Below are 15,853 nucleotides of genomic sequence, written 5' to 3' on the forward strand. Positions count from 1 at the left end.
CTTGAGCTGTTGGTCATACTCTTCCAAACGTACCTCAAGATACCATTTGCCCTCTTGGTCACAAGGGCACATTGCTGACTCCTGGTTAACAGGGTCGGGTTTTGTGTTGGTTTTGTTGTTTTGTTTGGGTTTTTTTTGATGGAAAGCTGTCAGTGGACGGTGAGACAGGCAGGGAAAAGTTTTTCCCCCTGAGGTTTTAAGTGTACTAAGCACCCAGCTGCGCAGCAATTTTTCAGCTGGATGAGAGACAATTGGGTGTCCTTAGAGTGCCACAGGTGAGGCTGAAAACAACACCCAAACCAGCTTCTGTGCAATGCTCAGAAACTGGTGCTTGGGAAATTCAGTGAGAGAGATGATGCAGCACGGAGAACCTGGTGCTTTCAGGAGATGGGCACAGCTTAGCTCAGATTTAGATTGTAAGAACTCCCTAAAATCAGGGAATCACTGAATTGTTTTGGTTTGGAAAAGACCTCTAAGATCTTTGGGTCCAACTGTGGGCCTTGCAGCAAAAGGCCATTAAACCATGTCCCAGACCACAGAATGATAGAATCGTTAAGGTTGGAAAGGACCTCTGAGATCATCAAGTCCAATCATCAACCCAACACCACCCCAACAAAACCATGACCTGAAGTGCCATGTCTACATGGGTTTTGAATACCTCCAAGGATGGTGGCTCCACCACCTTCCTGGGCATGTTCTAATGCCTGGCCACTCTTTCAGTAAAGAAAGTTTTCCTAATATCCAAATAAGCCCCACAAATATTGCTAGTAAATCCTTTCATAGCTGGTTGTCAAATCTTTGGATAACTGAAGCTTTAATTACTGAAGAATGAGCTACCAAACTCATTCAGAGAAGGATCTGTGTTTCATGGGTTCTGTGGCACTCAGGACATTGCTCTGATAGAAATGCTGATAATGGTGATGATTGCTATCATATCAGCCACTGTACACAATGGGACAATGCATTTGGTTACAAACACTTCATTCATCTCCACCACAGCTATTACATCAAGTTGTCAGCTGCTCATTTTTTTCACTGGAACTCCCCCACTAAGCTAAACTTAGGCATTTCCAGTATAGCAGCTTTCTGCTCTGAGGTTTTGCAACCTCTCCTTTCACAATAAAAGATCTCAGCTGCTAAAAAGATAAACATCAAATTAGGACTTGATATCTACCTGGTATCCACATGTTCTTCTGCATATCCCAGATTTTTATGCTCTGTAACCCAATCTTTGCATCAGGGTGAAGTGGGACAAACCTGCATTATGGCCTTTTCTGCAGCTCTTGTGTTAATACAGATGTTATCAAAGCCCAAAGAGGGGGAAAAAAGATATTTGGGACAGGACTAAATGGTTGTAAGTGAAAACTGGATTTTTCCAAAACCATCTGTTGCACCTCCTAAGTGATTAATGTATTTGCTGATTCTCAGAGGAATACTGAGGGACTGAACACTAGAGAAATATGAGCTAGGTGAGTGGCATCAAAGGCATGGGGAGGGCAAGCACCTTCATATTTGTACAAGCAGAACTTTCTCTCTCTTGGTGGCAAGATAGAATAGAATGGAGGGGAGGAGAGAAGAGGAGAGATAAGAGGAGTGGAGAGGAGAAGGAAGAGGAGAGGTGAGGGAAGAGAAGAAAAGAGGAGAGAGAAGTGGAGAGGAGAAGGAAGAGGAGAGGTGAGGGAAGAGAAGAAAAGAGGAGAGGGAAGAGAAGAAAGAAGAGAAGAGAAAAGAGGAGAGAGAAGAGAAGAGAGTTGAGTTTGGTTTATGACTATCATCTAGTCCAACTCCCTGACCACTTCAAGATGGACCAAAAGTTAAAGTATGTTGTTATGGGCATTGTCCCAATGTTTCTTAAACACTGACAGGGTTGGGGCAGTAACCACATATTTAGGAAGCCTGTTCCAGTGTTTGACCACCATCTTGATAAAGAAATGCTTTCTAATGTCCACCTTAAACCTCCCCTGATGCAGCTTTGAAGCATTCTCCTGCATCTTATCACTGATTCACAGGAGGAGGTGAGCACTTCCCTCTCAAGTCCACTCTTTAGGCAGTTATTGAAAGCAATGAGGTCACAGATTCACAGAATGATAGGGGTTGGAAGGGACCTCTGGAGATCATCTATTCCAACCACTCCACCAGAGTAGCTTCTACTACAGCAAGTTGCACAGGATGGCATCCATCTGGGTTTGGAATGACTCCAGAGATGGAGACTCCATCACCTCTCTGGGCAGCTTGTTCCAGTGCTCTACCAGCCTCAAAGTAAGGAAGTTCCTTCTCATGTTTAGATGAAACTTCCTACACTCAACTTTGTGCCCATTACCCTTTATCCTGTTGCCCCTTAGCCTTCTTTTCTCCAAGCTAGACAACCCCAGAGTCCCTAGTCACTCCTCTCAGCACATGCCTTCCAGCCCTGTCATCATCTTTGCTGTGCATTCATGTTTAATTTCATGCCATTAATTATTGCCCAATGCTCTGATCTCTCCAGATCCCTCTGCAAGGGCTCTTGTCCCTCGAGAGAGTCAACAGCACCTTCCAGTCTGGTATCATCAGTGAACTTGCTGATGGTGCTTTCAACTCCTGCATCCAGATCACTGATAAATACATTGAACAGAACTGGCCCTAGAACTGAGCCCTGAGGAACATGACTGGTGACTGGTTGCCAGCCAATTGCAGCTGCAATAGATTGGTCCTGTTGGTGTTTTAAGGAAGGGACTTCTGGACACCCTCCAGTCCAACTCCCCTGCTAAAGCAGGGGTACCCCTAGCAGGTTGCCCAGGATCACAATGGCCAGGTAGGTTTGGAATTTCTCCAGAGAAGGAGACTCCACAACCCCTCTGGGCAGCCCTCACAGCAAAGTTTCTCCTCATGTTCAGCTGGAACCTCCTGGGTTCCAGTTTGTACCCATTACTCCTTGTCCTGACCCTGGGCACCAGTGACAAGAGTCTGGCCCTGTCTGCTTGCCCTCTGCCCTTTATATATAGGTGAGCACTGAGAAGGATCCCCTCTTAGGCTGCTCTTCTCCAGGCTCAGCAGTCCCAGGTCTCTCAGCCTTTCCTCCTCACAGAGATGCTTCAGTCCCTTCAGTGTCTTTGTAGCCTCCACTGGACTCTCTACAGCAGTTCCCTATCTCTCTTGAATTGGGAAGTGCAGAACTCGACCCAATACTGCAGATGTGGCCTGGCTAGGGCAGAGTAAAGGGGAAGGAGAACTTGCCTTGACCTTGGCTCTGGCCAGTTGATCTAGTGTGAGGTGTCCCTGCCCATGGCAGGTGGGTTGGAACTAGATGATCCTTGTGGTCCTTTCCAACCCTGACTGATTCTATGATTCTATGACCTGCTGGCTGCACTCTTCCTCGTGCACCCCAAGATTCCATTGGCCTTCTTGGTCACAAGGGCACATTGCTGGCTCATGGTTAATTAGAAGTCCATCACCATATTGTTTCCCCATTATTTGGGTGTGCTCCACTAGTTATCTAGCCCTGTGTTGAGAGGTCCTCTTGAGAATGCCACAGCAAAGTTAGTTTCTCTTTGTGCTAATTTGCAGAAATTTCTGAAAGATTAATGAATGTGACCTAGTGGAGATCAGAAAAGAACAGGTGAAAAGGCTGGAAGTTCAGAAGGACTGTACTCTGACTGAAAGATTTCTTGCACTCACAGAATCATAGAATTGTTCCTGCTGGAGAAGACCTCTGAGATCATTGAGTCCAACCATTGACCTAACACCACCATGCTCACTAAACCCTGAAGTGCCATGCTTTTTTAACACCTCCAGGGATGGTGACTCCACCGTGCCTAGAAAATCAGAGAATCACAGAATTAACCAGGTTGGAAAAGACCTTTGAGATCATCAAGACCAACCTATCACCCCACACCATCTAATCAACTAACCCATAGCATTATGTTCCTCATCCAGTCTTATTTTAAACACTTCCAGGTATGCTGACTCCACCACCTCCCTTGGCAGCCCATTCCAGTGGCCAGTCTCTCTTTCTGTGAAGAATTTCTTTCTAACATCCAGCCTCAACCTCTCCTGGCACAGCTTGAGACTGTGTCCTCTTGTTCTGTCACTGGTTGCCTGGGAGAAGAGACCAACCCCCACCTGGCTACCTTCAGATAGACAGCAAGAAGGTCTCCCCTGAGTCTCCTCTTCTCCAGGCTAAACACCCCCAGCTCCCTCAGCTGCTCCTCATAGTGCTGTGCTCCAGACCCCTCCCCAGCCTTGTTGCCCTTCTCTGGACATGTTCCAGCAACTCCACTTGCTCTAGATGGTCACACAAAGAGCTGTGCTGTGGCTGCTGTGGCTGAACGAGATACCTGTGCTGAAATGCAGATAGAAGGTTTTTACAGCATGAATGGAAGGGTGGCCTTGACAGACTTGTATCTCTGCATCTTTGTGTGATGTAAGAAGTTCTTTCATAATCACTGATCTTATCTACTGCCCCCAAAAGCATCAGCCTGTGACTCAACATCTGCAGCACAGACTTGCTGAGTAGAGGGTGTGATAGAATCTCTTCCCCATCATACCCTGCTACACCCTTTTCAGCTGGTACAGTTGATTATACCTGGCTGTGGTGGTAACTGCACCCACAGTCACAAAGGAGGTGCCTTAACCCCTTGAAGAAATTATGGAGACATATGGAAGCAATCTCCCACCAACTTTTGACAACTGAGACTCCTTGCATTATTCCCATTTCCTTCATTCCAACTGGCTTTTCAAAGCACCAGGTGACCATGCTTCTACCAAAAGTTCTCTGTCAGAAACTCAGTGCACTAAAGGTCTGGCTCTGCATGTCTGAACAAGGCAGGTAAGAATGCCAAGATGAAGGAGAAGCTTCCCAGAGCCATGGAAACTCAAAACGTATTTGCAAGTCATTTCAGCCAAGCTATGAATATTGCAAGAAGAGGGAAGAAGTTGAACAAACACATGAAGAAAGTAACATTCCTCCTGGTGTGGTAGTTTGTAGAATCTTACTGCATGTTGCAAGTGGTAATTTGTTGGATATCTCACTCTATGCTGAGAGTGGAGAAGGGTAGCTCATTGAGAACCCCAAAAATTTGACTTAATTTGTCAAGTTTCTCTCCATCTCAAGCAACACAGCAAAGAAATCAATCACTCACCTAAGAATCTACTTCCATGTTAGCATGGAAGAACTTTCAATGCTGTTAGTAGGAAAACTGGAAGATAAACTAAGAAAGATGTTGGGCACAGAAGTTATGGAGATGTCTCTACTCCTGTGCTTCAATTGCCACATAATAAATTTGGTAACATGAATGGGAAAGTGATTTCTCTCATCAGCCTTGTTTCTCACACCTCAAACTTTACACTGCAGCAATTAGCTTGCTACTACAGCTGAGGACAGGAAGAAAAGACTTAATAAATAATCACACACCACCTCTACATAAAATTAAATGCCTGATCACTTACTCCTACTAGGAGCACTACTCTTTTGTTAGAACAACAGGTAAGGAAATTCAAGCAACTGAGAGCTTTATTAGCCTAAATGACTTTCCCTTGTGTTATCCTGTCCCAGCTAGAGAGTTGCTGCTCCACAAACTCAAACACCTGAAAATCAGAGAGCAGTTAAGGTAGTTCAAACTCAGTCATGAAACTCTGAAAAGAGCTTTAAGGTTATACCCAGATCTTTACATCATTTGAATGATGTCCTCATAGAATCATAGAATCAAGAAGGCTGGAAGAGACCTCAAAGATCACCGAGTCCAACCTGTCACCCTACACCTCATGCCTATCTAAACCATGGCACCAAGTGCCACGTCCAATCCCCTCTTGAACACCTCCAGGGATGGTGACTCCACCACCTCCCTGGGCAGCACATTCCAATGGCCAACCACTCTCTCTGTGAAGAACTTTCTCCTCACCTCAAGCCTAAACCTCCCCTGGCGCAGCTTGAGACTGTGTCCTCTTGTTCTGGTGCTGGTTGCCTGGGAGAAGAGCCCAACCCCCTCCTGGCTACAACCTCCCTTCAGGTAGTTGTAGACAGCAATGAGGTCTCCCCTGAGCCTCCTCTTCTCCAGGCTAAACACCCCCAGCTCCCTCAGCCTCTCCTCACAGGGCTTGTGCTCAAGGCCTCTCACCAGCCTCGTTGCCCTTCTCTGGACATGCTCCAGCAATTCAACATCTTTCCTAAACTGATCCTAAACTCATCTTCCAGTCCCTCTCTTCCTCCCTCTGCCCCTGCACAGACACACTCAGTTTTAGAACTGCAGTGAAGAGTTTGCCTGCACTTTCCTTACAAGGCCAAATATTTAGACAATCATAGAAACATTAAGGTTGGAGAAGACCTCTCAGATCATCCAGTCCAACCATCAAGCCCACCAGCACCATGCCCACTAACACATGTCTCAAAGTGCCATGCCTATGTGTTTTTTTAAACTCCTCTAGGGATGATGACTCTACCAGCTCCCTGGGCAGCCTGTCGGAGTGCCTGACCACTGAGGTCAGACTCATTGTATCTGTCTTCAAGTGTCAGCTAACTGCCTGTGTTAAGAGGTCAGTTAGTCTCTTCCTGGCCAGGACAACGAGATACACACTTGCAATGGGTGATTCCATTTTATGTGGCCACAGCTTACCTCACTGAATCAAAATTTGGATCCTTTTAGCCTCTTGGCCAGCCTGCTGGCCACTTTCACCTCCCCACCACCAAATGTACAGAATAAACAACTGCTTTACTCCTGGTAGTTTCCACAGCAAGAGAATCCCCAGTTCCTGCTGCTTGATTAATCTATGCAAATCAGCAAAAATCTGACTTATGGATGAGTAGTTGAATGGATACATGGAACACTGTCCTCTGTAGATAAAAGGGTCAGAGAGAGGCTGAAATCCCATGGAAAGTGCTGCCTCTTCCAGATGATCCTGCACCACAGCACTGCCAAACTAATTTATCACCATCCAGTTTACTAACTGCTTACCTTAGGTGCACTGGGTGCTGATTTCCACTTTGTGCTGCAAATCTGTGAGGGGAAAAGGGCACAAGCTAGAACCCAGGAGGTTCCAGCTGAAGATGAGGAGAAACTTCTTTGGTGTGAGGGTCCTGGAGCCCTGGACCAGGCTGCCCAGACAGGTTATGCAGCCTTCTTCTCTGGAGAGATTCCAGACCCAGCAGGACATTGGGATCCTGAGCAAGCTGCTGTGGGTGCCCTGCTGTAGCAGGAGGGTTGGACTGGATGACCTCCAGAGGTCCCTTCCAACCTCTACCTTGATGGAATCCTATTATTAGTGTCACACACTTCTTAATCTCTTAGTCTTTGGTTTTCAGACATAACCATAACTACTTCATCTAATCTGAAGCAATATTCTGATGAAGATGGCATTTGGAAAAGGCCACAGGAGCAATCTGGCAACTCCATGCCTGTTGCCAGTGGCAAAGATGGGGAAGTGCAGAAGAACCTGGAATTACTCATGTTCCCAAATCTTGGCAGAAACTTGTGGCAGTGTCCACAGGAAGACAAAGAGAGGGACACTCTATACACATATGCCACTGCACCCCCCTGTTCTTCCTAGGCAAGGCAGGAACCACGAGTTTCAGGAGATGAAGCAACCAGTAATGATTTCCTGCACATGGAGCTTATCTACTGTCCACACTGCACAGACTCACAGCCATCATTTGTAGAAAGCTTTTCACAGCTGGAGAAAACTGCTTATTACAACTTGCCTCAGAAGACAAACATCCACCCAAGCCTTCCCAGCTGAAGTATGTCAGCAGGTACAGACAAGTCACATCAAATGGAAGGTGAAAACACATTGCACAATGCTATCAGTGATCTTCCTGAGAAGATAATTGGCTTCTCTAACAATATGGGCATAATAAGTTCTTCTTCCACTAGATCTCATGGAAGGTACTTCCTCTCCTTAAGCACTGCATCAGTGAGAGCCAGTGGAATATTTCTTTGGATCTACCAGGCCCCTACAAACAACAGCCCAAAATTGGATTGCTCTACAGAATTTAAATGCATCTGTTTAAATTACAGCTATATTGGTTCTTGACTTTCCATTTGGAGAAAATAAATTGCAACCAGCACTTGAAAAATTGCCTTTTAAGGTTCTTTTAGCTTCCAATGAAAAGATCCACACAGCATATCTCGGATCTACCAAGCAGTTCTCCCTCTTTAGTTTTGAATTAATCTTGCTGTGGAGTGGGCAACCCCACAGGAGTTTACACAGTCATCTAGAAGAGATTTCCCCAGTCTTGTACAAGACCACTAACATTTCTTCCACTGCTCATAACTCCTTGACTGATATAAGTTTGGGGGTTTTTGCTTTTTGTCCTTTTCAGAGGTGCACCACAGCACTGGCTTGTAGATATTGTTGCTTCCTCGTGGCTTTTCCTCCTTGTGTTCCTCATAGGTGATCATCACACTCTAGCACTGTCCCACTCAAGAACTCATGAACGAAAACACCACTCTGGGTTTTACTACCCAGGATTTGGAAATTTATTGTATTCTTTCCCAGTCTTTGAATTCTCATGTGATGCCTGCTAGATTGTATTAGAATCACAGAATATCTCAAGCTGGAAGGGACCTATAAGGATCATCATCTCTGCTGAGAGAGAAAATCTCAGTGCCCATGTGCCCCTTCTCCAGACACCCTAAAGGAACAAGAATGAGTTCTCTTACACTAAAGGGAGCTCAAGGTATTCCCATACAGGATAAGGAATGTGCCTTTAATTTCAGCAGCTCCCTTTGCTCTGTGTGTGACTCATGCACAGAGTGACCTGCAAACGAAAGATGAGAAAACATGACTACAGAATCATAACAGAAAGAGGGAAGATTTAACACAGTAGTAGGTGGGGATGAGTATTTTAAACTCATCTTTATTTCAATATATTGCAAGTAGATTCTTTTACAAACTAACCTCCTTTCATCATCTAGAGATTTAAGGATCATGCTTTCAGGACTGTATTCTCACTAGAACATTGCACACCAGGACTCTTGCATTTAATGCAACAACTTATGACTGAGGCAGAATACATCCTTTAGCTTTTATTTAAGGATTCTTCAGTGACCAGATCTGTGGTGTTTTGGTTTGGTTTTTTTGTTTGTTTGTTTGGTTGGTTTGGTTTGTTCGGGTTTTTTTGTTCATAGAGTGAATAAAGCTCTCCAGTATCTGAAAGCTTCTCTTTATAGAATCATAGAATTATTTTGATTGGAAAAGACCTCTAAGATCATGAAGTTCAACCAGCAACCTAACAGAACCATGGCCATTAAGCCATGTCCTGAAGTGCCATGTCCATGGTGGTACTGATATAGAAAGTGCTCCCTGGCATCAGTCTGTGCCAAAAAGGGATGATGTCAGCATCAGGATAGTTTAGACACAATGAAAGAATTCATTCACCTAGCTTTAGCTGCCTAAAATACATAATCTAAATGACTTATTTATTATTTCTCTATAATAATTTGATAAAATGGGCAGCATACTTTACATCTAGAGATGGTTATCTTGCTTCATTGGTAAGAGAACCTAGACACTAGCTTAGACTAGATGCTTAACTTCATCAAGCTAAGATGAAACCTATTTAATGAGTCCTTCAGTGCTTGGGTTGATAACATTCTTTTTTCTAAACAGTCATTGCTAGAGGCAACTCAACTTCAAGACATAAAGAAAACCAAAGCACTTGAGATCTACCCAAGTTTTCTTTGCATTCATGGAATCATAGTATCACAGAATCATTAAGGTTGGAAAAGACCCTTAAGATCAGCAAGTCCGACCATCAACCCAACACCACCATCTCCACTGAACCATGTCTCAAAGTGCAAGGTCTGCACACTTTTTTTTTCCCTTCCATTTGTTATGGACAGTGACCAGCTTACCTCTCCATCTTCTCTTTCAGAAGTGAGGTAACAGAGTTCTCTAAGGAATTGCCTTCTCAGCACTTATCACCCCCTTCATAACCTGCAGAGCTACCCCTCTGCAATTCTCTCTTACAGTTAGGAGCCTGCATTCACTGTTACCTCTCTGAGTACTGAGGCTATATGATGATGCTTTGTTCTCCCCAAAGGAGGCAGAATATTAAAATCACAGTCAAGTTATTCAACCAATCTCAAGTAAAAACTGGCCTGCTGCACACTTAGAATTGTCTTACAACATCCTAGGCACCCACTCACTCTGTGAGAACAATCTAGTCACTTTTGTTTGAGGGAAATGAGGGGGAGCAAAGCAGGGCCATGTAATTATATAATTTATTCTGTCAGTTAGGATCCCTTATCAAGATTAAAGGGATTTATAGGTTGTCACTGGGCTGGTCCTTGCACCACCTATTCCTAGCACCAACTGGGTTACGTAATGGCCTTGCTTCACCTGATGTAGCACATTTCATCACAGCTCATCTTTTCTTTTAGGATCTTCTGCCTTCTGCTTCCCTGCTAAGGCAAAAGGAGCAGAAATGGTATGTTAATGCTAGGTCCTGTCTTAACCAAACCACACAAATCATTGCTTGCCACCAGAATCTCTCACGTTGACAGTGACTTTGGCTTGCAGTTGTGTTTGGAAATGTATAGATGACACAAGTATAGGATCCACACCAACTCTCTTTGTGTCCCCAGGCCCACAAGTGCAGCTAGCTCTAGAGATTGCATAGCTTTAGGAACTGCAACTTCAGTGTCGTAAACCAAAGCTACAATTCAATCAGTCCATGCCACATCAATCACAGACAAGTCACCTTCATCAGGGCCTTGAATATGTATCAATAATCAGTAGGATTACCAATAGGATAGTCAATGTTTGTTGAGAGCTTCTTAAACTGTAATAAGAAAGCATTTAAATGATTCTGTACTTCCTTCATAGAAGGGTGGAGGTCCAACATGTACAGAATAGATAACACAATAATAACACATAACAGAATCATAACAGATAACAGAATCATAACAGATAACAGAATCATAACAGACATCATAATCATGACAAATAATATAATAACAGAAGAGAATAATGAATATATTAATAACAATAAAGCAAGATGAGTGGTGTTAAACAGTGGTAAGAGGGTTATTCTATTAGAAACATCTTCAAACAAGGGCAGGAAATGGTTGTACCCTTAAAAGAGAAAGAAATGCTACAACTGAAGCAGGCAAAGCATCTACTGAGGTAAGCAAAAGTACTGCCCAGGCTTAAAAACCAAACCAAACAAAAAAAAAAAAAAAAGGAGCTGGGAAACTAGTAATGCTTGATAAGAATAAAGAACAGGCAAACGTGGATTTAAGGAAGTGAATTCCCATGCACATCTGAAGTGTCCCATCTCCCAGCTCCTGAGACTCCCTGGAATGCTGCCATCTGAAAAGAAGGGATTCTGTGAACTTCCTTGTAAATATTTGCCACATATGCATTACAGAATTCAGTTTGTCCTAACAAATACCTTGGGATGAGCTTTAGGATGAGAGGAAATGGCCTCAGGTTGCACTAGGGGTGGTTTAGGTAGGATAATTAGAAGAAATTTCTTCACTGAAACCCTAAACTAGACTGCTCAGGGAGGTGGTTTAATCCTGATCCTTAGAGGTGTTAGAAAGACTCAGAGATGTGGTGCTGAGGGACATGGTTTAGGTCCAGCCTTGGTAATTACATAACGGTTGGACCTGATGATCTTTTCCCTCTGAAATGATTCCATGATTCTGTGATACTCTTGTTGTGTGTCCCTCTTCTCTGGTGTCAGCACAGATTCGTGCTCGTGGTCTAACTGATCCTGCTCAAGGTGAATCAAGGTTTACATGGTGAGTCCTTCACTGAATTGCAGGCACAGGACTGCAGTCCATTTCTTTTCACTTCTACATCCTTGAAGTGATGGATCAAAAGCTCTCCTTTCCTGGCTGAAACTAGGTCATTGAGACAGGGCCACCAGATTTCTTTGGATTTATGGATTACTGTGGGACAGATTAACTTAATGGAATGATTATCTATTTCTTTATTTTCCTTCTCTGTCTACAGGCACCAAGTTCTAGTAAGGTAATTTCTTTAGGTGCACCATGATCCTCCTGGAGGTTTAACCTCAGGAAGAAATGGGTTGCATTTTAAATCCACATTTCCTAAGTGTTTTGTGCCAGCCCATCATGAGGGATGTAAGTGGATATCAAGCAAGTATTGCATTCTGCTTCACCTAATTGCTCCTAATCCTTGACTAGACAAAGAAAAGCCTTGGACCATGCTGGTGGGATACTTCTGAAGATCCAAGTGGAGTGCTGATTGTTTAATCTTAGCCTTGAGCAGCTACTGGTTTCTTATATACTGATTGCTCACAGATTATGAACCTCAGAGGTGGTGCTGCCAAGCACACCAACCACTCTGTGATATGTTGGCTGGCCAAGTGCTGGTGAGTGCTGTCTTCTGGGCATGAAACATAAAGTTTGACAGCAGCTGGGATTACACTTGGGAAATGCGGATCTTGAGATATGACCTTCTATAGATCAGGATCTCCCAGTGTCCTGGGACAAAAGGCTAAGGACAACATAATGGAATTACCTTGAGACTGAAGGGGTTATCTCAGGGACTTAATGCCATTGGGTTGTTCCAGCCTCAGCAGCAAACAGAGGAATTCCTACAGACAAACCAAACCAAAACACCCTACACAAAACCAACACACACACAAAAAACCCCAAAACACAAAAAAAACACCAAAAAAAAAAAAAAAGAGCAAAAAAAGGAGAAAGGGTTCCTTGTCTAGTCGTAACAGCAGGGCAGCACCACAAGGAGGCAAACTTCGATTATTTTTCCTAATTCTTTCCTGGTTTTCTGCTTGAAAGAGGCTATACTTCCAAACTCCGTGGATTGCAAATACATTTCCTCCCCCTTTCCAGCACTTCAACAAGAGGTCACAGCATCAAGCTTCTCAGAGTTCTAGGAGCATCTGGACAATGTTCTTAGTCATATGGTTTACTTTCAGGGAGTCTTGTAGGAGCAGGGAGCAAGATTCCAGCTCTGTGGTTCTAGGTGAGATGAGCAAGACATAAGTCAGCTCAGAAGTCTGCAAGGGAAGCAGATCACCTTAATGCATGCTCCAGCACCTTAATGTCCTTCTCCTAGGGATGGTCCCAAACTTAAGAGAGGAGCCATGTTTCTCCCAGGCAGGCATTTTGTGCTTATCTCTACAAAGACAATGATATCACATGGACAGCTGTGTTGAAATGATTAAGCACCCTGACCTCTGTTTTCTGTAGCTAGGGGAACATGGTTTAGTGTTGACCCTTCAGACTTGGGTCAAAGGATCACAGGATTACAAGATGTTAGGGCTTGGAAGGGGCCTCGGGAGATCATGGAGTCCAACCCCCCTGCCAGAGCAGGACCATAGAATCTAGCATAGGTCACACAGGAATGAATCTGGATGGGGCTTGAAAGCTTCCAGAGAAGAAGACTCCACAATCTCTCTGGGGAGGTTAGACTGGATGATCTTGGAGGTCTCCTCCAGCCAGATATAGTCTGTGATTCTGTGATTTGTTTTGGGCTTAGAAGACTCAAAACAGAATCCTGGCACACATCTCATCTTCATGTGGATGCACTGGAGGGAGCACACTGCCACAGCTACTCTTTGGCTTTAGACAGCACATGAGCTACACAGCACCTGGAGCAGATAGGTTTGACTTCCAGTTCCGCATGAGAATGATGCTAAAAGCATCCAGCAGTGACCCAGAGGACATGTTCAGCTTGGAGTGACCTCCGTAGAGACTGAGTCCAAGCTACAGGGCAATGTGAATAGGAAGATCCAGTTGGCAGTAAATAGAAAGAGGTTTTACCATCTTCTGCTGGCAGTCCTACCATGCTCATTAAGATAAATGCAGAATTCTGGGGGGCTTGGCACTGGGCTTATCAGGTGCCAGCTCACCACTCAGCACCAAGTTCGTTTACTTTTGCGTCAGCATGAATGTCACAATGAAACGTTGTGAAAAGTGCCCCATCCCTGGAACCATCCCAGGGCACGTAGGACAGGCCTTGGAGCAACCAGCTCTAGTTGGAAATGTCCCCGATGGCTGCAGGGGTGTTGGATTAGATGACCTTTAAAGGTCACTTCCAACTCATTCCATGATTCTACAATGCTATGAAAGGATACTGGAGTGCCTAAAGGGAAAGCAGATGGTGGAAGTGCCACGTAGTAGGCTGAGACACAAGACAAAGATGGAGCCAAGCAAGATGGGACTGAGCTCACTCCTCTCACTTGTGCAAACACTCATCTTCAAAGGTCTCCACCCTGTTTCTAACTTTCCACTTTGCATTTATTTCTCATCTTTTTTACCTCTGAATATCACTTCTTATCACCAGATACATCTATCTGGCCATCTGCTTTCACAAAGGGTCCAGTGAGCCAAGAAATTTGGACTTCGTTACCTTCTCTACCACAGCCTTCTTATAAAGATAGATGACTCACTGCATACTCAAGTAATTTAAAGGCAGATGTTGAGACTTCCCTCACTCTAATGGGTATAGCATTTTCCTGGGTCCCAAAAGGATTATGAAGACTGATGCATGAAAAAGACTTATGAGATTGTCAGATATTGTGGAGTTACAGAAGCTTCTAGTCGTTGCTTTTTTTTTTTTTTTCTTCTAAAAACTCTCATACTAACAAACCAAAGTCTGTAGTCTGGGCATAAAAATCAGTAAGTCTTCTTGATGCCCCATCACTGGAAGTGCTCAAGGTCAGGTTGGATGGGGATTTGAGCAATCTGATCCAGGGAAAAATTTCCCTGCCCATGGCAGATCTTGTTGTACTAGATCATCTTTACAGGTCCCTTCCAACACAAACCATTCTATGATTAGAGACAACGCCATGATTTTCTTCCCATTAATTAAAATCCATGCATCCTTGCCCTGTCCCCAGGGTAGGTCTATCAGTGGGAAACATAAGAAGAGGTTTTTATTGGAGAGTCAAGAGGAATTATATTGCTGTCAGCAGATTCAGGCACCACAGCAAGAAGAATGCAAGACACACCCTGGTTCGTGCAACCAAACAGTGACAACACACACATGGAAGACAATAAAATACTCTGTACAAGCAAGGCAGCAATGCCTTAACCTTGCTGTTATTATCTGAGGTCATATTTAAAAACCTGCTTATCAAGAGAGTATTCCTTTTCCAGGAATCTTCTGCTCCACGAGAATTGCAGTTGTGAAGAAGCAGCAGCAAAGGAATTTATACTCCATAGATTCTTCCAAAGTCACACTTCCATTAAGAAAAAAAATGAAAGGCAAGGTTTGTTCCTATGACCCAGCCAGAGACATTGGGCAATCTGTCCATGCCAGGGCAAAGTGCACTTCAGTTTGTGCTGGGCATGTTCTATTAGCAGAGTTTGAAGGAGGGCTGGAATTGGAGGGAATCTGATTGGAACAGCGTTGGGCATGCACAACGAGAAAAGGAGGCAACAAGATCCCTGAGGTGGACACAGAAAGGTTATGGCAAAGCAGACATAGGGAGCATGACTGAGGGAAACACTCACTCAAGGAGAATGCTGGTGAGAAAGGAGAAACCACTCTGGCACATAGAACCAAATCTGGGATTCTTTCTCCTGCTGCAACAAACAAATGAGTGGAGAAGAACCACCTGAGCTGGATGAAGAGGGCAACACAAGAGGAGAGTAACCAGTGCTGGCCAAGACCTGGAAGGCATTGTAAAAGATGTCAGGGAACAGGGCTCTTGTACAGCACCCTGGAAGAGGCAACTCTTTGGGTTTGTTGCCATTCTCTGTTACTTTGGCATACTTTCAATGGATTTGCAAGGAATTAGCTGGGATGTCTTCTCCTCAGCTACACATAAGACACTGAGTGTACTTGTAGTAAGAGATAACAACAGACCTTTATAGAGGAGGAGAGCTCACATGGAAACAATCCAACTCCCTAAATCCAGGCATTATAGTTGATATCCCAC

The sequence above is a fragment of the Indicator indicator genome, chromosome 21, assembly GCF_027791375.1.
Source record: "Indicator indicator isolate 239-I01 chromosome 21, UM_Iind_1.1, whole genome shotgun sequence".
Classification (NCBI taxonomy): domain Eukaryota; kingdom Metazoa; phylum Chordata; class Aves; order Piciformes; family Indicatoridae; genus Indicator; species Indicator indicator.